The sequence below is a fragment of the Microcaecilia unicolor genome, chromosome 4, assembly GCF_901765095.1.
Source record: "Microcaecilia unicolor chromosome 4, aMicUni1.1, whole genome shotgun sequence".
Lineage (NCBI taxonomy): Eukaryota > Metazoa > Chordata > Amphibia > Gymnophiona > Siphonopidae > Microcaecilia > Microcaecilia unicolor.
Window position 1 is genome coordinate 224355783 of NC_044034.1, and position 7976 is coordinate 224363758.

Sequence of the window (7976 nt, forward strand, 5' to 3'; positions counted from 1 at the left end):
GAACTGTGTATCAGGTCTACTAGAAACCTGCATGGAATAAAGTCTTTAAGATTGAAGTTGCGGGTGGACATTTATTCCTTGACTGTACAGGAGCCTGTGGCTGGAGGAGATTGTTCTATCCTTGGCTGAACTTAGAGGTACCTGGTTACACTTTGTAGTTTGACCCTATTTTGGTTTATTAGTCTATCGTATCCATCCTTTCGCTTGCCTAACATTTCTTTCTGTGATAATGTGAGGGAAGTTGAAAACCTGCATCAGTACGGTTTAAATACTACATAGGCAACAATGCATGCAGTGATGGGGCTGTTAAAAGCATTGAAGGCTTCTTGTATAATTATATAATACAAGAGCTGAAGGTCATGTCCTTTGTAATGTCCCCTTTGCCTGAGACGTGTCTTGTTTGCATGTGCAGATAATAAGAAAATAAACAGCTAAGCAGGTAAGTTAACATAAAGAAAAAGAATAAAAATCCACTGAACCCTAAAGATAAAATTGCAGGTAAATGGTTCATAAGCAAACCAGCTGCAACAAAGAGGACAGTTCACAGAAAATAGTACTAATAAGTAATAGAGATGTGATAAGTAGAAAATTGCAAAGCTCTCTGAACAAAAACTATGAAATTACGTGGAGGGGCATAATCAAAAGGGGCGCCCAAGTTTTCCTGAGGACATCCTCGCAGGATGTCCCGGCGAAGGGGCAGGGAAACCCGTATTATCGAAACAAGATGGGCGTCCATCTTTCGTTTTGATAATACGGTCGGGGACATCCAAATCTTGACATTTATGTCGTCTCTAGAGATGGTCGTTCTTAGACCTGGTCATTTCTGATTTTCGGCGATAATGAAAACTAAGGACGCCCATCTCAGAAATGACCAAATGCAAGCCCTTTGGTCGTGGAAGGAGCCAGCATTTGTAGTGCACTGGTCCCCCTGACATGCCGGGACACCAACCGGGCACCCTAGGGGGCACTGCAGTGGACTTCAGAAAAAGCTCCCAGGTACATAGCTCCCTTACCTTGTGTTCTGAGCCCCCCAGAACCCCCCCCCCCCAAAACCCACTACCCACAACTGTACACCATTACCATAGCCCTTACGGGTGAAGGGGGACACCTAGATGTGGGTACAGTGGGTTTTGGAGGGCTCACATTTACCACCACAAGTGTAACGTAGGGGGGGATGGGCCTGGGTCCGCCTGCCTGAAGTGCACTGCACCCACTAAAACTGCTCCAGGGACCTGCATACTGCTGCGATGGACCTGACTATGACATTAGAGGCTGGCACAATATATTTTTAAAGTTCTTTTTTGAGGGGGCTAGTGGGGAGTAAAGGGAGGTCATCTGGTCAGTTCAGGCACCTTTTTGTGCCTTGGTCATAAAAAAAACAGGACCAGGTAAAGTCGTCCAAATGCTCATCAGGGACGCCCTTTTTTTTCCATTATGGGTCGAGGACGCCCATGTGTTAGGCACACCCAAGTCCCGCCTCTGCTATGCCTCCGACACACCCCCGGGAACCTTGGTCATCCCCGTGACGGAAAGCAGTTGGGGACGCCCAAATTCGGCTTTCGATTATACCGATTTGGGTGACCCTGTGAGAAGGACGCCCATCTTCCGATTTGTGTAATTAAACTCTGGAATTCGTTGCCAGAGGATGTGGTAAAGGCGGTTAGCTTAGCGGAGTTTTAAAAAGGTTTGGACGGCTTCCTAAAGGCAAAGTCCATAGACCGTTATTAAATGGACTTGGGGAAAATCCACTATTTCTGGGATAAGCAGTATAAAAGGTTTTGTACATTTTTGGGATCTTGCCGGGTATTTGTGACCTGGATTGGCCACTGTTGGAAACAGGATGCTGGGCTCGATGGACCTTTGGTCTTTCCCAGTATGGCAATACTTATTGGCGTTCTTCTGTTTTGAAAATAAGCCTGATAGTAGCATATTTAAAACAAATAGGAGAAAATATTTTTTCACTCAATGTATAGTTAAGCTTTGGAACTCACTTCTGAATAAAGTGGTAAAAGCAGTTAATGTAGCTGGGTTTATAAAAGATTTGGACAAATTCATGGACAAAAGGTCTATAAACCATTATTAAGATAGACCTGGGAAAAGCCATGGCTTATTCCTGGTTTTAAGTAGAATGGAATCTTGCTACTTTTGGGACTCTACTAGGTACTTTTCACCTGAATGGCCACTGTTGGAGCAGGATACTGGGCTAGATGAACCCTTGGTCTGACTCAGTAGAACAACTCTCATGTTCTTTTGTAATGACAGTAATAAACATTGGGCTTGATATTGTGTATGAACAACTTGAAAAGCTAAAGGTGGACAAAGCCATGGGACCGGATGGGATCCACCCTAGGATATTGAGGGAGCTCAGAGAGGTTCTGGCGGGTCCTCTTAAAGATTTGTTTAATAAATCCTTGGAGACGGGAGAGGTTCCGAGGGATTGGAGATCGGCGGATGTGGTCCCTCTTCACAAAAGTGGTGATAGGGAAGAAGCTGGAAACTACAGGCCAGTAAGCCTCACTTCGGTTATTGGAAAAGTAATGGAAGCGATGCTGAAGGAAAGGATAGTGAATTTCCTGGAAGCCAATAAGTTGCAAGATCTGAGACAACATGGATTTACCAAAGGGAAATCGTGCCAAACGAACCTCATTGAATTCTTTGATTGGGTGACAGGAGAATTGAATCAGGGACGAGCTATGGACGTAATCTACTTAGATTTCAGCAAAGCTTTTGACACGGTTCCCCACAGAAGGCTCTTAAATAAACTGGATGGTCTGAAGATAGGACCCGAAGTGGTGAACTGGATTAGGAACTGGTTGACGGACAGACGCCAGAGGGTGGTGGTGAATGGAATTTGCTCGGAGGAGCAAAAGGTGAGTAGTGGAGTGCCTCAAGGATCGGTGCTGGGGCCAAATCTGTTCAATATATTTGAGTGACATTGCCGAAGAGTTGGAAGGTAAAGTTTGCCTATTTGCGGATGATACTAAGATCTGTAACAGAGTGGACACCCCGGAGGAAGGGGAAAACATGAAAAAGGACCTACGGAAGCTAGAAGAATGGTCTAAGGTTTGGCAATTAAAATTCAATGCGAAGAAATGCAAAGTGATGCACTTAGGGAGTAGAAATCCACGGGAGACGTATGTGTTAGGCGGGGAGAGTCATATAGGTACGGATGGGGAGAGGGATCTTGGGGTGATAGTATCTGAGGATTTGAAGGTGACGAAACAGTGTGACAAGGCGGTGGCCCTAGCTAGAAGGTTGTTAGGCTGTATAGAGAGAGGTGTGACCAGCAGAAGAAAGGGGGTGTTGATGCCCCTGTATAAGTCGTTGGTGAGGCCCCACCTGGAGTATTGTGTTCAATTCTGGAGGCCGTATCTTGTTAAGGATGTAAAAAGAATTGAAGCGGTGCAAAGAAAAGGTACGAGAATGGTATGGGATTTGCATTACAAGACGTTTGAGGAGAGACTTGCGGACCTGAACATGTACACTCTGGAGGAAAGGAGAAACAGGGGTGATATGATACAGACGTTCAAATATTTGAAAGGTATTAATCTGCAAACAAACCTTTTCCGGAGATGCGAAGGCAGTAGAACAAGAGGACATGAAATGAGATTGAAGGGGGGCAGACTCAAGAAAAATGTCAGGAAGTATTTTTTCACAGAGAGAGTAGCGGATGCTTGGAATGCCCTCCCGCGGGAGGTGGTGGAAACGAAAATGGTAACGGAATTCAAACATGCGTGGGATAAACATAAAGGAATTCTGCTCAGAAGGAACGGATCCTAAGGAGCTTAGACGAGATTGGGTGGCAAAGCCGGTGGCGGGAGACGGAGATGGTGCTGGGCAGACTTATACGGTCTGTGCCAGAGCCGATGGTGGGAGGCGGGATTGGTGGCTTGGAGGCGGGGATATTGCTGGGCAGACTTATATGGTCTGTGCCAGAACCGGTGGTGGGAGGCGGGGCTGGTGGTTGGGAGGCGGGGATAGTGCTGGGCAGACTTATACGGTCTGTGCCCGGAAAAGGACAGGTACAAATCAAGGTAAGGTATACACAAAAAGTAGCACATGTGAGTTTATCTTGTTGGGCAGACTGGATGGACCGCGCAGGTCTTTTTCTGCCGTCATCTACTATGTTACTATATTGAAACCGTGGGAGGGAGTCCAGCTAATTCCCACGGTCAGCCCGGATATTCAGTTCTGGGCCATGTCTGGTGACCGCCATGAATGTATGAGTGTTTTTTTTGCCGGTTTAAATTTAACCAGCCAAGCTGATATTCAGCACTAGCTGGTTAAGTTTAAACCAGCCAAAGATATTCCAGCTATCTTGGCGGCCTAAATTGGCCACCAAACTTAGCTGGCAATGCACTGAATATCGGCAGATAGCCAGTTATATCGCGTGATATAACTGGTTATCTGCTAAGTGCTAACCAGCAATATTCAGCGGGAGATCACTCCCGCTGAATATTGCAGGATAGCCAGTTAAGTGCCGTTTAAATATCGGGGGGCTTGTTCCTAAGGAAGGGTAGGTGGAGTACTTTTTTAATGTATTTATTTATTAGGATATATTTACCGCCTTTTTGAAGGAATTCACTCCCATTGGAGGTGGTGGGGACAGAAACTGTGATGAAATTCAAAAAGGCATGGGATAAATACAAAAGATCCCTATATAGGAAGAGGATGGAATTAAAGCAGTAGAACATTTCTACTACAAGCATAACTTAAATACATTGTTTTCTTTTTAATTATTTCCCATCAAACAGAAGTTGGAAAGAATTATACAGGAGTTAAAAATGTCTGCCTGCCTGCCTGCCTGTCTATCTGGGGGCAAAATAACTTTCCAAAAATTTACCAGAATGAGATGAAACTTGATAGATGGGGAAAAGAGAAAATGGGCAAAATTGGACCAAGGATTCCGGAGAAATAAGACTTCCCCTCCCCTGCACAAATGGGCCAGTGAATTTCTATAGGAGAGGATCCAACTTCTGTAGTATAGAAACATACATACAGTGAAACATACTTAGGGAATTTCTCCTTTCAAACTGCCCCTCTCCATTCTCTACTTTCCCAACCCCCCAAATTTTCTACCCCCCCCCCCCCCCCCCCCAAAAAAAAGCTATCCTGTTGTAACTGTCCCACCATCCTCAAACTAACCCACCCCAAAAAGTTTTCTCCAAGGAACTACCCTACCACCATGCAAACTACTTCGCACAACTGCTGAACCACCATGCAGACTGCTCCCACACCCTGAAAACTATCTCAACAACTGCTCTGCTTCTAAAAACCAACCCCTACCACCCCACGAACTGCCTCATCCTATAACTAAGCCCTGCAACTGCCCTACTACCCCAAAACTGCCCTACCCAAAACTAATTTCTGCAACTGCCCTACCACCCCATAAACTGCCCCATACTCAAAAACTAACCCCCACAACTGTCCCACCTTAAAAACTACCCCACTGCAATTGACTCCCACCCCCAAATTACTCCACTGCAACTGCACCACTAGTACAGAACTACTACCACCCCCCAGAAACTACCCTGCATACTACTCTAATCCCAAGCTGCCCTACTCCCAAACTGCCCTGTTGAAAATGCATCACCACCCCACAAACTCCTCCTGCACCCAAAAACTACCTCCTCATTATACTGCATACTGCCCCACCCTAAAAACTAGCCCCTTACAGATCTGCCAAGTCTCCTGCATTCAACAGGAGACTTCCGCTTTCACAGGTCATCTCCCACACTCCCGCTGGGAACTTCAACTCCGGATCACCAGGCTCCCAACTAACTGGGAGCTTTTTCTGTACGGTGTCCCGCCTCATATGATGCAACTTCTTGTTTCTGTGTGTAGGCAGGACACTACAAGGAAAACCCCAACATCAACAGAGGCAGTCTGCCTTAATCACAACTGCTGATGATGATCAAGTTGGAGGACTCGAGATACTGGACCCATTTTTAGAGTTAGGGAGAGGGAGAAATGGAAATGCTGGAATCGTCGAGGGGTGGGTGAGTGGGAGGGAGGGAGAGATATTAGGTCTGTAGCGGAGGAAAGAGATGGAGATTACTGGACCCAGTGGAAAGAAGAAAGGAGATGGAAATGTGCTGGTCCTGGGGAGGAGGGAGATGGAAAAGTGCCAATCCAGGGAGTGAAGAGACATGGAGATGTGCTGGACCTGGAGGGGAAGGAGATGAGGTGCTGGATTGGGGGGCAGGGAGATGACGATGTGCTGGATCTAGGAGGGGGAGGGAGATGGAGATATGCTAGACTGCCATGAAGGAACAGGGACACAGAGGTGAGATGCTGGACAGGACAGATTGGGATGCAGAGAGAGGATGGAGAGTGGACATGGAGAGAGAAGAAATGTCAAATGTACAGGAGACACTGGAAAAACAGAGAAAAGCAGAAGAGACACCTGGATCAAATGAAATGGAAAAATAAAATGTTCAGACAACAAAGGTAGAAAAAAGGTATTTTATTTTGAATGTAATAATTGGAACATGTCAGCTATGGGCAATGTGCATATCTGATATCTTGCATTTCAGTTTCTATTTCTCTAGTATTGCTGTACGTACAAATCTGACTTCTTGAGGTTTACAGGTTTTTTTTGCCTTTATATTTCTATTGTGGTCCCTTGTTTCATATTTGCTGAGAGTCTGTGGTCCCTTGTTTCATATTTGCTGAGAGTCTGTCTATGTTTTGTGTGTGTGTGACCAAGGTATGGTATTCTGCTAGCATGTAGTTTCTGTGTAGAGAGCTGTAACAGTCCTTTTTGTTCTGTTTTCTCACCAGGTGGTATTGGTGTTTTAGATTATATTTGCAGTGCTTCCTTTTCATGGATAAGGTTCTTGCTCTTTGAGTCCTAGGAGTTAGTGCTGTTATGGTACGTTAAGGTTCTGAGTGTGTTTTTGCACAAGTTTGTGCCTATTGTTTTCCAGTTGAAGGATTGTGTGTTGGCCTTACTAATGGGACATGAAAACTTTAATATAATTTTAGTTTGTTATAACATCAGACAGTGTTTGTGAAAGAATCCCTAGAACTTGTGGCATTTTCTTTCTATTGAGATGGAAACCCTAGTGCAGGGGTAGGCAACTCCGGTCCTCGAGAGCCGCAGGCAGGTCAGGTTTTCAGGATATCCACAATGAATATGCATGAGATAGATTTGCATACCATGGAGGCAGTGCTTGCAAATCTATCTCCTGCATATTCATTGTGGATATCCTGAAAACCTGACCTGCCTGCGGCTCTCGAGGACCGGAGTTGCCTACCCCTGCCCTAGTGCAACAGTTGGGTGTAGAGGGGTGGGGGAGGGGCAAACAGTAGATATGGCAACAGACTTGGGGTAGGGCATGAGGGCAGGACAAGGAGGGCTACAGGTGGAGCAAGGGAGGGGCATGGAGCAGGGCAGGTGTGTTGGCTGCAGCATGTAGTTCCCCATTTCAGCCTGTTTGGATTGGCAGAAGACTCTGTTTCTCCCATGGGGGGCACTCTCTATATGTGCATTTGGGATGTGAAGAAATTAGATTCTTTCATTATTACTTGTGGACCATGGGTCAATTTCAGTAGTCAATGGAAAAACTGCTACCACCAGTTGCATAGCCATGGGGGCCTCAGAAGCCTGGGCCCCCTCACCTTCAACTCAGACCCCCTCTGTTTTAATGGCTGGCAGGGATGCCAAGTCCCACCAGCTGAAGAGATCGCAAAAGTGTCAGCAGGCACACTTTGGCCTCCAACATACTCAGTTAAGGTGTGACTTGTGGAAGAGATCCCTTTGGATGGTGGGGCTTAGCATCCCCGCTAGCAAAGGTATACTTCAATGTTGCTGTTGCAGGGGTGGGGGAGGGAGAGAATACCTGGCCCCCTCAGTCCACCTTTGGGTCCCAAAATGCACTTCTAGCTACGCCCCTGTCTGATACTCAGTACAGTATAGTCTTGAGAAGTTCTGAGAGAAGAGGACATTTCTCTGGTAAGTGAACACTATTTTG